At 36.9% G+C, this 17,066-nt stretch overlaps 1 protein-coding gene across 1 annotated transcript in view; it reads left to right on the forward strand.

Annotated features, from left to right (window-relative positions):
- The first annotated feature begins 1,286 nt into the window (after nucleotides 1-1,286).
- b3galt1b (UDP-Gal:betaGlcNAc beta 1,3-galactosyltransferase, polypeptide 1b) overlaps nucleotides 1,287-17,066 on the forward strand; it is a 40,791-nt gene continuing 25,011 nt past the window's right edge. The window contains exon 1 of the mRNA XM_024285927.2: nucleotides 1,287-1,635. The gene's annotated coding sequence lies outside the window, so the exon portion shown is untranslated. The remainder of the gene's footprint in view (nucleotides 1,636-17,066) is intronic.

Consider the following 17,066-nt stretch of genomic DNA (forward strand, 5'->3'; position numbering starts at 1 on the left):
TCAGGGACACAGTTGCTGCATTCTGGGCTCCGTGCCATTGTGACAGATTCGAAAAAATTCAAGCAAGCGGAGATTTGATTGATCCGCACACACAACGACCTCAGCATTCTGAAAGGTCTGCATTAAAAACACACCAGGGGGATGTCTGATTTGCTAAATAAAATGATCAACAAACACATGTGTTACTAGTTAGTTGATCTGAGGCTCAGCCATCTCATTATTGAGCCGTTTTATCAACATCAGCACTAACAGAAGGTCAGTTTGTCAGGTGTCCATGAATAGGGTCAGTAGATCTCTTTCAGGCCAACAGTGTAATCTCCTTAACATGCTATCCTTACCTTGAAGGGATTTTGAGAGCAGTATCTTCAAATATCTTCTGTTTAAAAAGAAAAAAAGGATCTAAAGAGCAGAGATTTTGATGAAAATCTACATTTTGGACAAAACTTTGCTCAGCTTTTCCCCATTTCCCCACAATTTTTAATGCTTACTCATTTAATGAAACAGAATTACAGCAGCTCAAGTGTGAAATTTAGCTTGATATATTGTTTCAGAGCTTAAATTAGACCACTTCATTCACAGTGGAGGTCCTTTGAGGTCATCAAGCAATAGCAAAGCAACTCAAAAAGTAAAAATATTTTAGATCGATATCATTTATTTATGAAAAATTAGGCTAAATGTGTTAACACTCTTTTTTTATTTAAAAGTTTTACCTTTTAAAAACTGATATAATTTTGGGAATTAGTGGCTGGATAATTTTGACCCCTACTTTGCTTTAGATAGGTTACTCTTGTTAACGTATTAAGCTAATCTTGTAAAAGTGGAACTCCGGCACCATTGCTTTAGACAAGGTAGCAGATTGTATTTACCTCAGGAAATTCTTTTTACCAGCTTCTATTTTATTTTATTAAAAAAAACACAGAAAAAAAAAAATTAATGTCTTTTTATAGTTAATTCCTAAAAGTAATAAAAAAATGCTGCAAGTGTGAGGATTATACCCTTTTATTTTGATTTTCTTCTATTGGATATCTTCGTTTTTGTGTCATTTATTGATTTGTGGTCTTGGCATCACAGTTGTCTTCAGTTAAGTCGGTCATCTGGTTTTTAGGTCACTTCTGTCAGGTCATCTGTTATCATTCTCTTTGCTTTTTCGTGGTTAATTTAAGAGTTTTTGTCAAGTTTGTGTTTATTTTATGAAAGTTTAATTAAAGTTCTTGTTCTCCTGCACGTTGGGTCCAACTCCATCCGTTCCTAACAGCTCCAAATTCATGCTAAATCATCTAAAAAGTCAACTTGCCAACTCTTATGACACAATTTTTAAATCAGCTTTCACATAAACGGAAACCTTGTAGTTTTTTGTAATGTGTGAACTGTGGACACTTCACTGTTCACTCAGCATCAATCTACCTTGCTAGTGCAGGAGTGCCAGCGCGCAGCCCCCCGCCTTCTCCATTTAAGAGGATTGGTGAGGCATTTATCGGATTACATGGTGATTGGACGGCCGCTCCTCGTCAAGCGCCACGTCAGCCTCATTGCATCACCGCTGTGCTTTTTACCCCCATCGAGTGGGCCAGCCTGGCTTTTAGGATGCTGGAGCAAAGGAGATGCGGAGCGCCTGGACCGCGATGGAGGCGTGAGGTGAGCTGGGCGCATGAACGATGGGGGGAGATGCTGGTCCTCTTGTGTGGTCGACATTGCGGAAGCTTTCTGCAGGTTGATCCTATTCTGTGCTGCGGAATGCGCATGGATGACTTTTGAAATTCCTTCAGCGTGGGGGGCACGCGTGCATCCATCCTGTGTCCTTCCCGGTTACGCGCATCCAAACATATGTGCGTGTCCCGCTGTGGAGCGTAGGTCTGTGCCAGATCCATCTTGGTCTTCTGGGATGCGGCTACTTAAGGCGCAATCCCCGCGCGCGCAGGATCTGGCAGCGCGCGGACGGTCACCTCTGCTGGATGAGGGGGAGGAAGAGGGAGCAATATCAAACTTTTAACATTTATTTTTCAATTTTAACGCCTCATTTTTTAATTTATCTCGGTAAGGTGCAACTTTTTTTCTTGTTATTATTCATATAAATGTATGGAATATTTTGCTTTCTGTTGCGTTCAGAGTGGAGCCAAGAGGACAGATTGCTGGTGATCTGTATTGATTGCTCTGTCATAGTTCACAGTAATCAGATTATAAGGACAATATTTGTAAAATCCCATCTGATTCCACACCAAAGCACCCCTAAAATGTAAATTCATGAATGATTTTTTTTCCAGCTTGAGTTACATTTTTACATTTCAGCTTTTAACAGTACTCCACCCTGGAGTCCTTTTAATATGAGTTTCATTAAGCCTATCAAGAGGTTTATTCTTTATTTAATCATGAGGGCTATTACCGTGTAGTCATAGAGCAATTCTGAATTCACTTATAGTTTCGAGCTGGACTGGAAAGCTTTTTAATGCTGCTGCATTTTACATAATTAGCTCTGGAATCATCGCTGATGTGTTTTCTCTGTCAGCCATGTGGTGCTTTATTTTTTTATTTTTTATTTTTTTAGTGTTGCCTCACTGAAGTGCATCTAGAAACTGTGTTTTTAGCTGCTGAACCTCATTCCACTCACAGTTCCGTCTGCCTGTGAACCGCACTCACTAATCACTTTTCTGCATAGACAAGAGATTGCAAAGCCCTAATCCCCGTGCAGTCGAGAGTGGTTCACGTTTGCTTAGTCAGTTACCTTCCTTGTTGCGCTGGGATTACAATCGGAATTCATTTCTTTTGAACTGTATATAAATTTGAGGGAGTGATTGTGTAAAGCTGAATCCATATTGATTTGAAATGAACTCTACATCCTGGAAAATCTGATTTTGCTCACAGTTCTATTAAAAATCTTGATTTGCACTAAAAAAAAAAGAATCTGGATCTCTGAGGGCAATAAAAACTATAAGAGTTTAAGACAATGGTTCACTTGTCAGAAATGGTCTGGCCTTGCCAATAATAGTCTCACGCACAGAGACAGTTTCCTCCTCACTTGGCTGATTTAATTTTTTTTTTCACTTCTGAAATCCCCAATTAAAAGCCGCTCAAATTTCTCTGATAAGTTTGAGAAATCCAAATGCTAATGAGTGATGACATGCAGAAAATCTATTCAGTTTGAGAAGAACAGTCTACAAATTCTAAATAAAACTGCAGATCATAGGTAAAAGCATAGAAATATACATGTACTTTTTAATTTAAGCTAGAAAGTGCTGCAGTATTAAAAGTTTTACAAGGGAAGCAAAAGTTTACAAAAAAGAATTAACAAAAATTTATTCTGAATTGACTTGTTGCAATGAAGTGTAAAGCTATGTTCACATCACACGTTCAAGTAGCCACTTCCAATGAAAAATCCATGTAAATATGCATAAATGCATGTTTTAGGCTTCTGCATTCAAGTGTTTCTATGCAGGTTTCTACAACCGTTTTTGGGCTCTAGGTACAAAACTTGTGACCATTGAACACATTTAAGTTTAAATAAATAGCGGTTTGTGCCTAGCCACAATCATATGACACCAAATCTTTCATTTTATCAGACTATCATCAGAATAGAATATAATATCTTTATTTATATAGCACTTTTCCCAGAAAGAATCACAAACTGCTTTACAAAAAGCAGCAAAAAATCAAACTAAAACACAGAAAGGTAATAAAATCCTATAATAATGATAATAATACAAGTTAAAACGTAGTAAAACAAGGATTTAAACCAACTAAAAGCACTTCTTGACCTAGGATTTAAAAGATTTAACAAGTCAATCTGATGCAGCGACAGTGGGAGGGAGTTTCAAACAGCTTTAAAGGAGAGATCTCCTCTAGTCTTAAAGCGGGTTTCTGGAATATTAGTTGGAAGAACTCAAGGAAAAAGTATGGAGTTCAAATGTCAGAGATGTGTTTGATCGTGCAAGGCTCTAAAAACTATAAGTCAAATCTTAATACCAAGTTGAATTTTAATAGGCAACCAATGTAAAGCAGACAGAAGAGGAGTGATGTGAGTCCATTTCCTGGTTCCTGTTAAAAGCCTCGCTGCAGAGTTTTAGAGACGGTTTAGGGACAGTTATCTAAAACAGGTAAAAAGAGAATAAATAAATGCATGGTTAATTGTTTCCAGGTCAAATCAAAATAAAATATTTTTAAAACTTGATAAAAAATACTTTGTAAGTATAACTAATGCTTTATATTAGCATAAAAAACTTTCTAATGTTGCCATATGATTCACCTTATGTGATAAAATTGTTTTTTTATGATCTGTTTTGAATGAAGTTGCAGGAACACAGACTTAGAAACAGAGCTAGAAACCCGAGGCACCGTCTGATGGAAGGAGTTTTATTTTCTGCAGCAAAAGTTGAAGTATAACTTATTATTACACAGTCATGTTTTAATGCTCGTTAAACGATTCAACAGAATTTGTATTTTTTTAATAATCATTTTCCAAACAGAAAAGCTGAATATCATTTGCATAGAAATGATGTGAAATGTGTCTGAACTGATTAATGAGTCTCCCAAGAAGAATCATACATAAGATGAAAACAATAGGGCCAAGTACAGAACCTTGGGGTATGCCACAATAAAACGTTTTATTGCAGAGGTTAAGGAGCCAACAGGAACCTTGAAAGTTCTTCCTCTAGAGATAAATCAAATTAAAACTGACCCATAGTCATAGTAAAGACGTTCAATAAAAGTGTTGTGATCTACAGTGTCAAAAAAGATTTTGAAGATTTGCACTGCTTCAACATGTTGCACTTCCAACTATAGTCATATGCTTGGAAACAGTAGATAAAAAAAACAAGAAGAAGAAGCCCCTCCCTGCTCTTCCAGTGTGAACACTATTCGCTTTCAAGAATGACTGATGTGTACGTAACTCAATACTACGTCATGAAGAAAAGACAAACAATCAACTCCAACTATTCCCCAGCTGATCATCTTTAAAATAACAGCTTTTCTTAGAAAAAAAAAATATATATATACATATATATATATATATATGTATATATGCATATTTCCTGTTAGGCTGTCATTTATATTTATGAAGAGTCTTCATACACCAAGAAATCTATCAAGACTTGCCCGTAGAAGGATATTATTTTAGCATTTTGGATACATTCTAGAGTTATGACAATTATTATTGTTTCCCTGGCAATTTCCATATCACTCGCTACATATTTTATTAGATATTGTGCAACAATAATCTTTTAAACTTGGTAAAATTTCTAGGAAAACTGTCAGCACTGTCAAAAGTCGCTAACATTGTCCTACTTTGACTTTGTAGTACACTTAATGCAGTCATTTATAAATATCTGGATTAAATGTCTTTGTATTCCTGGAAACATTTTTCAGAGATCACAATTCAGATCGACTCAAAAGGGTCATGAGCTTTCTACAGATTTGTTCGTTTTTCTACGACGTCGGATAAAAACCTGGAGACTCCAGTTTAAATCAAGTATAAGACTGAAAGATTAAGTTGTTAAAAGAAGCATCTCCCCCGCTTCTGACTTTACTATATATATATTTTACTAAAGAGGTATTTTTTTAGGTTGGGATTGTTTGATTACAGAATGTTCTTCCTGGTCCTTGGTTTGCTTTGGTGCCAAAAACCCCACAGTGTGTTCAGTTTTATAACAACTTCACAAGTTGTTATTCCTGATAAGAAATTAGATTCTGGTGAAGGAGGAGGATTCACTTCAGCCTCTAATCACAAGATATATTCATCCAATGATTGCGACTGATTACTAAGAAAAAACTGAATCTTCTTATCCCTTGTAGTTCTTATTTTCACAGTCAAAACTTAAACATGCATTTTTTTAGATTAATTAAGGGAAAATCTGTTTGTTTGTTTTTTTTTTTTTTGCATACAAGTTAAAAAAAAAAGCAGAATTCTTTAAATTAGACCAAAATCTCTGCTTAACTTTAGAATATTCTCCTGTTTCTCCTGATAAATCTTGGAAAAGGCTGCCACCTCAAAACCTGTCACTCTGAATTTAGCTCATGCATTTCCATCTTTTGAGATTTCTGCTGTCTAATCAGATCTTTTAACTTTCAAACAGCATGATAAACAGCTTTAGCAAATGGATCTAATAATAATGTGCCTCTAGAGAGCATTTTTCCAGAGCTACTTTGGCATTTTCACCCATTTAGAGTGATTCATGTTACAAATAACATGATTGCACCCTAAATTACAAAGTACTAATGTGTGCAGTGATTGACAGTCAAGCATTCATTCCAAGGTTTAAATGTTTTTTTTCCTCTGAGAATGTTCAGATTCCTGTACTGTGGTGGATGAATTTAGTTTGAGAGTATAATTGGCAGCAGTTGTGGATTCCTGGGTTTGTTTGGAGATGCTCTGATCTGTGGAGACAGCACTGACCGTTAACTGAGAAACAAAAAGCACAAGCTAAAAAAGCACAGGAAGAAGGAAAAAACTTGATTATCAAAACAGCTGTTATTGTGTTCATTTTAAATGATCAGCCACAATTGTAGTGTTTTACTTTGTATGAAAATTTGAAGTTGTCTGTCGTTATTTTCATCCTCCTAATATGTCAGATTTCTAAAGTGATCAACAATCAAGATCACACTAAGATATTGTAAAAAGTGTTTCAAGCAAAAGCAATAAAACTTTCCAGAAAAGCTACAAAAGTGGATTTTAAATCAAAATGTGAGTTTACGAGCTGCATGGTGGTTAGCGAGTTAGGAGTTTGCATGTTCCCCTGCAATAGAGGATGTACCCCGCTTTTTCCCCCCAAGTATCTTGGAATCTGCAACCATTAAGAAGCTTCTGAAGATGGATGGACAAAAATATAACAAAAGAGATGATATTGTTGTAGAAATCATGCTATAAACGCAGTGAGGACTAAGTATTCATACAGGTTTAAGCAGGAGGAACCGTATTTAGAAAAACACTTAAAGGATGGCTGCACTAAAGGACAAACAGTATGATTGTCTCTTTGATAAGTGAGTTCTTTTGTCATTTAGAAGCATGAAAAAAAAGTATTTTACAACTCTTTAACACTTTCTGAAATCTGCTTGGATTTTATGTATTTTAGTTCACCATTGTCAAATCTTAATTCTTTAAAAAAGCTTATTTGCTCAAACAAAACTGAATCTGAGAAACGTGATCCTCAATGAGTTCTCAAATGTATTAACGTTCTGTCCATTACCAGCATTTATTTAATACAGTTTAGAATTAAAGATAAGGTTGTGTAAAGCATGGCTTTGTGGTCTAGTTTTCTTGCCCAGGTTTTGCTTTCCAAAACAGGTTATGATCTGAAATAGTTCAGATCTGCAGTTTCTGCAGGCTTTATTTGTCTTTAATAACATCAGGCTCCTCCCAAGCTGACCGTAATTCTGTTGAATTTAGTTTATTTTCCAGGTACTGAATGTTAATCCGTACATTAAAATGTATGTTTGCTGAACAAAACAGAAGGGAAATAAGTAAAAAGCTTGAAAGGAAAACTGCTATGTATAATAATGAACTCCTGCGGTCATGTCTTCTCATTTTAACTCCCTCTGAAGCACTTCCTCTCTTTTCCAATGTGAGATGTCTATAATTATTGTCTTTGTCACTCAGGATCCCTTATAATCAACAATCATTTGAAGATTATAGTTATAGCAGTAAATGTCCATTTCTTGTCACTTGTGTAATTGACAGTCGGCTTTGTCGACCCGCTCAACAATCCGTTTGCTGGTTTGGATCGTTGAATCAGTCTGTCAGCAGGGGACACAGCTCTATATAGTTGCTCATCATAGATAATGAGCTGTTAAGTCTAATACAGATTTCTAAATCCCAGAGGTTTAGAGGGATAACACTGTTCTGTTGTTGTTTAAGATAAACGGTTGTACTGCTGCTAACTTGTTTTCATTACTCAATTGCGTTTTTAGTGTTTTTGGTATGTACTTGTGTCATTTTTGACATGATGAACACGGGTTGAACTGATGAGCTATACAGTTAATTGAAGCTAAACTAGGAGCAGAAGTGGAGATTTGTGAGCACTACAGATGCAACATTTGCTTTGAGGATGAAGAGAAAGATTTATAGATCTGGAGAAAGTTTATGACAGAATGCCTAGAGAGGAACTATGGTATTGTATGAGGAAGTCTGGAGTGACAGAGAAGTGTGATAGAGCAGTGCAGGGCATGTATGAGGGCTGTAAGACAGTGGTGAGGTGTGCTGTAGGGGTGACAGAGGAGTTCATGGTGGAGGTGGGATTGTATCAGTGCTATGTGTGATAGAAGAGAAAGGAAAGGTGTACAAAACTGTGGTGAGACCAGCCATGTTGTTCGGCCTAAAATAGACAGGAAGCAGAGATGAAGATGCTGAGGTTCTCTTTGGGAGTGACCAGGATGGATAGGATCAGGAATGAATACATCAGAGGGACAGCACATGTTAGAGGTTTTGGAGATAAAGTCAGAGAGGCCAGACTGAGATGGTTTGGACATGTTCAGAGGAGAGACAGTGAATATATTGGGAGAAGGATGCTGAGTCTAGAGCTGTCAGGAAAGAGGTCTAGAGGAGGACCAAAGAGGAGGTTTGTGGATGCAAAAAACAGAGTTATGCTGTGTTCACACCGGATACGACTTGTGCGGTGGAGGTGGCCAGTTTCAATGATCTAATTCAGAATTGATATAAAGTCCCCCAATTTAAGCAGCACAGTGAAAGTTTAAATTGTCTCAGCTTTGGCTAGGTCTCCCCGTCACATCTACCAATCAGGGACTTGGCTTTGGGCGCGTGAAGTTTTTAGTGACTCGATCTGCAGGTAGAATAAGCGTTTTTGTCCTGAACTTCCATCCAGCTCCAGCAATGGGACCGGGGGGGTTGCCAGAGCCCGTCCCGGCTACTGTTGGGTAAAAACGGAAGACCACTAAGAATGCTTTTTTCAATTGATCAAATGGTGACTTTAGCATTAGTTACACCTTTAATAACCACCAATTTGAAAATACAAATATCTGATTATCAACTTCTTTTAAGCTTTTAGATATTTGTTTTCTAAGCTCATTTGAGTTCATATTTTTAGGGTAAAAATGTCTTGATTGTTCCAAATGTGAGACTAGAACTGCTAATATGAAATGCCTGAATACAACCAATCTGTTATAAAAAACTAATTTTAATGCAAAAGAGCAAGAAATCCCCCGAATGCTCAACAAACATTATGTTAGATGTGCTACAGCAGAGAAAGATCAAACTGAAGGTCCTTTAACAGCAAATGTCAGAAAATGTAGGCAACAGGTTTACGTGATCAAAATTGGTCATTAAACTAATAATGAATCCGTTGGATCAATTTATAATCTAGGTCATCTAGATCACATATTTTACCTCTCTAAAAAATCTACATGGACTGCTCACGCCGGAAATGATGCACAGCCGTAGATTGGACACCAGGCTCGCCAGTTGGATGCGGTCTTTGTGCCGTCTGCACAACAATCTGCCTCGTTGCGGAGTGACAGTAAAACTGCCAAGATGTAATTACAGTCAGTAACTATGATGAATCTACTTTTGTGATCCTTCTGCAGTTCAATTTCACTCATCATTGACTGTCTGTACCACTTACTGCATAATGAGAGTCTTCAGGACGTGGCAGAGCTGCACGTAACTGGAGTTATGAACAATGGAACCAGTTTTGACTGATCAGCAAGACAAAAGTGAACAAAAACAGTCATTTGGCCTTTAGTTTGAGGAGACTCAAATTATATCGATGGAGTTTTAGTGTTGGGCTGTTTGTTCTACAATATAGACAATTAAGATTGCAGTTTTTTGGCTGTGGGAAGCAGGAGTGTTTGATGAAAGAAGAACAGTGCATCGATTTTGTAAATTAGCTTTTGTTTCTTCAACCTCAGTGGTACATGACAACGTCAACATTGCAGAATGCCAGAAAGCTGGGTAGTTTATCAACTATTCTGAGTCAAGCGAATGTAAAAATCAGATTACAGCATGGAGAGCATATAAAAGTAAGGCTTTTCTTTTGCTTCAGACTAATTATAGGAGTCGAGAGTCGGCTTCTTAAGATGGATTTCATGATGAAATTATGGGACTATAATGAAGTCTGTTTCCTATTGTAGCCGGCCCAAACTGAAGTCAAGGTTCGCCATTTATTTTATTTCTCCTGAAAAAAGATTATCTGCCCCTAATTAGTTTTTGAAAAGTTATCTAATTTAAGGCACAGAACCACAGAAACGTGTGCACAAGACTCTTTTATAGTTGTCAGCTGAAAACACCCCGTGCCGTTTGTGCCACCATATGCCGGCGCTTACGGGGAAGGTGTCTGCAGAGAATTGTAAATCCTCTGTGCTTAGCAGAAGTCCGTTTGGACTGTCACAGCAGATAAACTCCACCTGCCAAATGAAATCCAACTGGAAAGTGTGTTTTTTTAAGTACAAGACAAAAAAACTGAGGCATGAATATGTAAAAAAAAAAAACGACACTTGAGCGCTTTTATGTCATGGCCGGAGCAAGACTCCTGCAGCGCACAAGGACTCAGAAGTTCATCTGGTTTGTTCCTTGTCTGAGTCACACAAACATGGGGGCTTGTGTGGCTTAAATATATTTCTCTCAACTTGAAGTATTTGCATTTGATTCATGGCAGGCTGTTGTGTACTGCATATTATTCTGCTTGGCAGTTATTTCACGCTGTGATGGATTTACACCCCTTTTTCTCTCGGTATTAAAGCACCGCATTGCGATATTTGGACTCTGCAGATTTGGAGATTTCACAACTTTCTTTGCGCTGATAGAATTGATATTATTTTTTTTTTTCCAGGGAGTTGTATCTTTTTTGTGTTTGTTTTCTCATTTAACAAAGCTTGTAGTTGTGGGCCTTTTTTAATATGCTTAATTTTTTGTTGTACTGTCCATACATCACATCTAAGACAAATACGCTGTGATGTCATCCTATTTAAGTCACTGTAAAGTCCCACCGTACTATTGTAAAAGCATTCCTTGTGATCTTTTAATTAACATTATGCAGAATTTAGTCAAAATTAGAAATCTGTGTTGTCACAGGACATAGTTTCTGTAATAGTTAATCAGAAATTCACTTAAATTTGTGGGCGGGAACTTTAGCACAAAGCTTAAGGTTAACATTACCAGTGCAACAAAAAGCAATATTTGAGCTATCCAGGCGTATAGTTTTGAGCCAGATCAGCTCAGATTTTGGAAAATGAAGACTTACGTAGTGAAGGCATCCGAAAGGCGTGGAGTAGGAAGCTTGTGGTCCACCCAACGTATTTTCTGTATCACAATTAAGCTCGTTTTTTAATCTGCATTTTTTGTATGCTCCTGATTTGCAACAATTTAAATATACAAATACTCAGAAATGCAATTTTTTGAGGTTCATTTTCTTTAATTATGCCCTCCTCCCCTCATCAAAAAAAAGAGATGCCACAATAATATGTTAAAAACACCAAAAACACAGTTTTCATCAGAGAAAATCCCTAAAATAAGTACATTTTTAAAGTTTTGTTGTGTTTTTGTGCAACTTTAGGGGCCAAAATATATATTTAAAGTTGAAGTATGACTAAAAAAATAGAAATCGCTGTGACTATAAACTATAGGTCTCTGCCTGTATTTTGTTGGCTTGGACCATAACTAGCTATAGCTAGTTTATATATAAAGTCTATATATATATATATATATATAAGTCTATATAAGTCCATATAAGCCTCTATATTCTTACTGCTAAAAGGCAGAATGTTCATACTTTTTCTAATCCTTGTCTCTTTTAATAACTCTAGTTTACTTTGAAATTTCTGGTCGTTTTTGTTTTAATGCATGTTTTTCCTCTATGTCTGTTCATTGCAGTGCTCTGCAGAGACTCTGTTTTAGTATCAGGTCATAGCTAAATCAATGAAATTTTAAATAAATACCACTAACAGTTAAAAGTGTCAGACTTTTGCAGGCTTTGATTTCTAAAACTTCTGCTTTAGCACATCTTCTCTGCAGCACAGAGATGCTGAGTGTGCTGGTATTCAAATCAGCACTGTCCTGAATTAAAACAATATTATTTTTGTAGCACATCAAAGAGTTTTACTTATTTGCATCAATCTGAGCCAGCATTTGTGTTGTCGTATTAGAAGAAGCTGTTTCCTGTTGTAATCTATTATAATAGTAACTCTTTTCCTCATAAGTGGCTATGCAAATGATGCTTTAGAAAGATTTTTCTTCTCTATGCAATGCTGTCTGATTTCCTGACTATGATAAATTAACACAGTGCTTGGTCAAGGCGGTTGGCAGCTGCTTTCAATGCACTCAAGAATGCCAAAAAAAAAAAAAAAACTCTATCTATGGTTGTTTCCAATGACACAGTCAGTTCAAGTGAGTAAATAATGTTCCAGAAATATTGATCCGATTGTTTTGACAAATATTCAAAATATCTGCACATTTCTTTCTAAATTTTTGAAGTTTGAAGTCCCACTCCAAGGAAAATCTTTTTCTTTTTTAGTGTTTCTAAAATGTTTCTGTCATTCTTCTTAGGATAGAGGACATTTATATATATAAAAAAAGGATTAAATTTATGTTTCTGACTACTTCTTTTTTACAAATCATTATGAATCAGGCACAGACAAAAATTGCAATTTAACATAGAAGCTACAATCGGCACGCCACAAGCTTGTAACCCAGTGGGAAAGCGTGAAAACAGATGGATGATGGGAAGTAAGTTCAGGCTTACTCTGCACCAACCCCTTCCTTAAACTAACACATAACACATTGTTTTAAATTATTTTGGTATAAGTATAATTAAAAGACCACTGGGAACGTTTTTACAATAGATCAAAGGATGATTGGTCCTAACAACGCCTCAACAGCGTTTGGCCTCCTTGTTTTTTCTGGAGCTTTCCTCTGACTCTCAGGCCTGCTCATGCTCACACGAGAAGGATCAAGCGGGATCTAGTTGTTTAGAAATGGCAAATTTTCCACCAAATGGCACCACATTACCCACAAAGCCCTCTAAGTCTGCAGAAGTCTAGGTTGATTATTGTAGGGCTGCTTTGAGTATTTTCCTGGATAAACAGTCATGGTGCCGCTTCATTTATCCTCTTATGTTGACTCAAAGCACAGAGTTATTAAAGGCCACCCTTGAACAGTGTTTGGAAACTTGCTTTCTGCACTTATGTGTATTAATTTTCCTCCTGCTGCTGTTTCCTTGATTTGTCGAACAGCTAGAAACGTAGCATTTATGGTAATTTGCTTTCTCTGTTTTCATGCCACTTAGCAGTCGGTGGCTTACAGTCAAAACAGTTTAGCAGAAGCATATATTATCACTTTTGACTTGTAACATGGGCTGCACGGATGCTAACAGTACAGGAGTAGAGGGTTTGTAGACAAGCTGAGGATCACTACCCCGACGTTTAAACGTACCAAACTGCAAAGCTTACAGATTTAGTGGAACATACACAGTCCTGCATCTACCCTTCATTCATCATCATAAACTGCAGTGAAATGAACACACCGTCATGACGTCCTGCCAGTGTGGATGCAACTCACCTTTGGAATCCCAGGGAGAAAGGAAACTGCTGATTTAGTTAAATTTGACCTTTTTTGTTTCAGAAAACTCATAATTCTTTACTGTCAGTGAGTGTTGCTAAATCTCCTTGTGAACTAATGTAAATATTGATTTCCAGTTACAGTGCTTTCTCTGCAGGGATGTTTCATAGACTACTTAAAGAACATCATGGCACAGTTGCAATCAGCCTCTCTCTGCACGTAGCTGCAGCTGTTTGCTAATAAAAACGGATGTAAATAAGTGCACTACAGACGGTTTAACAAATTCGTTTGGTGCTGCCGCTGTAATTTAATATTTATCACAACTTTTTAATATTCATGCAAAAAAGTTCTATTTTAATCTTTTTAAAGTACTTTTTTTCTCATCTGTGAGGATTTTTGCGTTTGCATTCCTGCTTTAAACTCTGTCCTGTTAGTTTCTTGTCTATTATTTATGTATTTTTATTCCTGCCATTCTTTTGTTTGCTTACTTTTTCAGTCGATTTAACTCAGATCTGGATTTGGATCTTCTACCTTGCAGAACTGTGTATCACTTCATGACGTTTTTGAACAGTGGGAGATCGAACCCAGAGTAGTGTGAAAAGCAAGGCATTGTTGGAGCATGCAAACTCCTCACTCTGTGTTTTTCTTTTTAGTTTAGTTTCTGTGTCTTCTTTAGTTTTTTTTTTTTTTTTTGCTTAAAATAAACCAATTCCATCTTATTGCATGAAATATCACCACAAAATATTTATCTTGAATTTATAAAAATCCTCTAACATGCCTGCAACTTTGTGAATTTTGTTTCAAAGTTGTGACCCTTAAATGTGTTCATTTAAATATAGGTATGTTTACTTTGAATAGCAATGAGGGAACTCCAGGCCTCGAGGGTCACTTTCTAGGGGTGTAGGGAAAAAACAAATTGGCGATTTATTGCGACATTTCGTTTTGCGATACTTGTATCGATTTAAAATTAATGTTAGGGAAATTGTTTTTGCAATTTATTGCAATATTTTGTTTGATGATACTTTTATCTATTTAAAATGCTGACAGGACGATATTTAATTAATTATTTATGAGCATCCTTTAGCGTCTTTTGTTTTCCACCTGAACCTCCGACTGCTAGTTGGCAGTACAGCACACCGAGCCTCTTTGAGCTGCTCTACTACGACCAAACACAACAAGATTTCGTGAGAACCAGCTTGTGATAAAAGTTCAGTCAGTCTTGCTTTTTTGGTTGTTATGAGACCTGTACTACTTAGTTATTATCTAGAGACTACTCTATTTTAGCCTTCATATTATTGCTGAGTGTTGTATTACTGTCAATGTTTTTTCTGATGTCATGTGTTTTTTTTCTTTTTTTGGTGTTTGTTTGCTGGCAAAGCTACGACTTGCCCAGTTGAAAATGAGCTTTATAGCTAACACTGGCACATTTACAGAAATGTACATGAATGTGCACTGTCCCTGTTCAAATAAATAAATACAGAATAAAAACGTTTTTATTTGGGATGGGTGCCAAACTGGAACTTAAAGGTACTTAATGTTGTGGTAAAAAAATAAAATGAATTTTAACATTTTATTACAATGAGAGACATTGATATTCTTGTATTTTTTTATATATCTTAAAATCATACTCTTGAAAAAAATGGTTCTGGTACAGTCTCAGGATATATATCGCAATATGTATCGTATCGGGATACGTATGGTGTCGCCATCTCTTGCCAATACACACCCCTGTCACATTCCTGCATGAGTGTTTGTGCCTTTTTAGTGTATTTTCATTTGTTTTTATGTCTTCAGGTTCTGTTCAAATTTGCCCCCTTCCTTCAGTCATATCACACCTGGTTGCAGTTATCAATCATCCAGCCATTCTGTTTCCGTTACATTTGTTTGCCCCACAGTTTTTAAGAACCTGGTTTTCACTTCCTTCTTTTGCATTTCTTCTTTTTCATCTCGTTTCAGTCTTTCCTGTTGTCATCCTTGAGACTATTGTTTGCATTTTGTTCTGTTCTCGTTTATTTATGAAACTGAATTCATTCTCACATGTCACACTGTGTTTGAACAGTTTATCACTTCTATGTTATTTACATTTTCACAACCATGATGCACTTAATCTTAATTCAGTCATTATTTGGAATAACTGCTCTTGCAAGTAAAAAATGCAGAAATGAAATCAAGTTGATTAAAACAAATATGATGAATTGGATTCCAACTGACACAGTTCTATAAAAAATGTGCAACTAAAGTATCTGGATTGTACTTTTATCGTTGTTTTAGGTATATCAGATTGTTGTAATTGAAACCTGGCATCGTGGTGGAGCGGATGCCTTGAGACGGGGTGAAGCAGGCTTGACTGCTGCAGCGGGTAAAGGAGACAGCCTGTTCCTTTGGCTCTCGCTGTGTTAGCTCAGGATCCCAACTTACTGAATGTGAATGCATATTTCATGTCAGACCTCTGGGATCGAGGGAGTGGAGGGATCAGTGAATCGAGAGGAGCCTGTACTTTTTGAAGACAAAGAGCAGTTTTGTTGAAAAAGAAACTTTTTTTTTTTTAAACTGTGTTTTGCATACTTGTGTCTGTGTGTGGGCTGTAGTGGTTTTGTCCTGATATTGACACACAGGGTAATCTTGAATCTGTGCATTCCCTTCTTCATTTGTCTCCCAGCGCATCAGAAATGCAGGAATGGTCATCAGCATGCTCGGTTGCATGGTGCTGGTAGCTTTGCTGATTCTCTTCACACTCCCTCGTCTCTGAAGAAGAGCAAGGGAGAATAAAAAGAGTCGTATGTAGGTGTCTCTAGGATTCATTCTGCAGACGGTTAAGTAATGAGACAAAAATCTGCCTGAATAATGATTCATCATTAATTCTTATCTTATCCAAGAAAGAAGAGGCCGTAGCAACTGCAAGTTCATGCTCCACAAAGCCTATTTGGGCTGGACAGTAGCAAGTCTTCAGACTGCATTAATGCTCAGCAGAAATGACCAACGCTTGTCTAATGGAAGCTTAATTACCTCCACTTACATACATTAGCTTTTCTCTGCTAGAAACTATTTGATTGCCTTTATAAACCTGGAAAATTATTTTTTTTTTAAAAAGAACATGAACATTTGTTACGGTAGTTTGGACAAGAAAATTCTGTTTGGTTTTTACTATTTTCTGCTTGTCATCAAGGAGGTAAATAGAGATTCAAAGTGCTATAAGTGGATTTTTTAATTCTATTATCTCTCATTGCTTGAGTCAAAATTAATTATTAAGCTGCATGCAGACTGAATGCAATTTGTGCATCAGAGGCACTTAGTTTTAATGTTAAGTCAATGTACAGGACATGATTAGAGGTCCTTCGGTGCGTTTGGACCTTCGAGAACCGCTCGGTGGTCTGGTAGCACACCGTATTGGGCGTCAGCGCGTACAGAATACAAATATCTAAACTTTGGTGAAGAAGACTTGCCACCGTCATATATTCCCTAACTCGTCGTTTTTTGACGTGCGATAAAATCAAGGGTCCCCAACCTCCAAGCCGCGAAGCTTCCATGTAGTGATGATGCTAAACTTCACCTTTGGACAGTAGCTCCTCCCAAACAT

This window comes from Oryzias melastigma, linkage group LG21 (assembly GCF_002922805.2).
Source record: "Oryzias melastigma strain HK-1 linkage group LG21, ASM292280v2, whole genome shotgun sequence".
Classification (NCBI taxonomy): domain Eukaryota; kingdom Metazoa; phylum Chordata; class Actinopteri; order Beloniformes; family Adrianichthyidae; genus Oryzias; species Oryzias melastigma.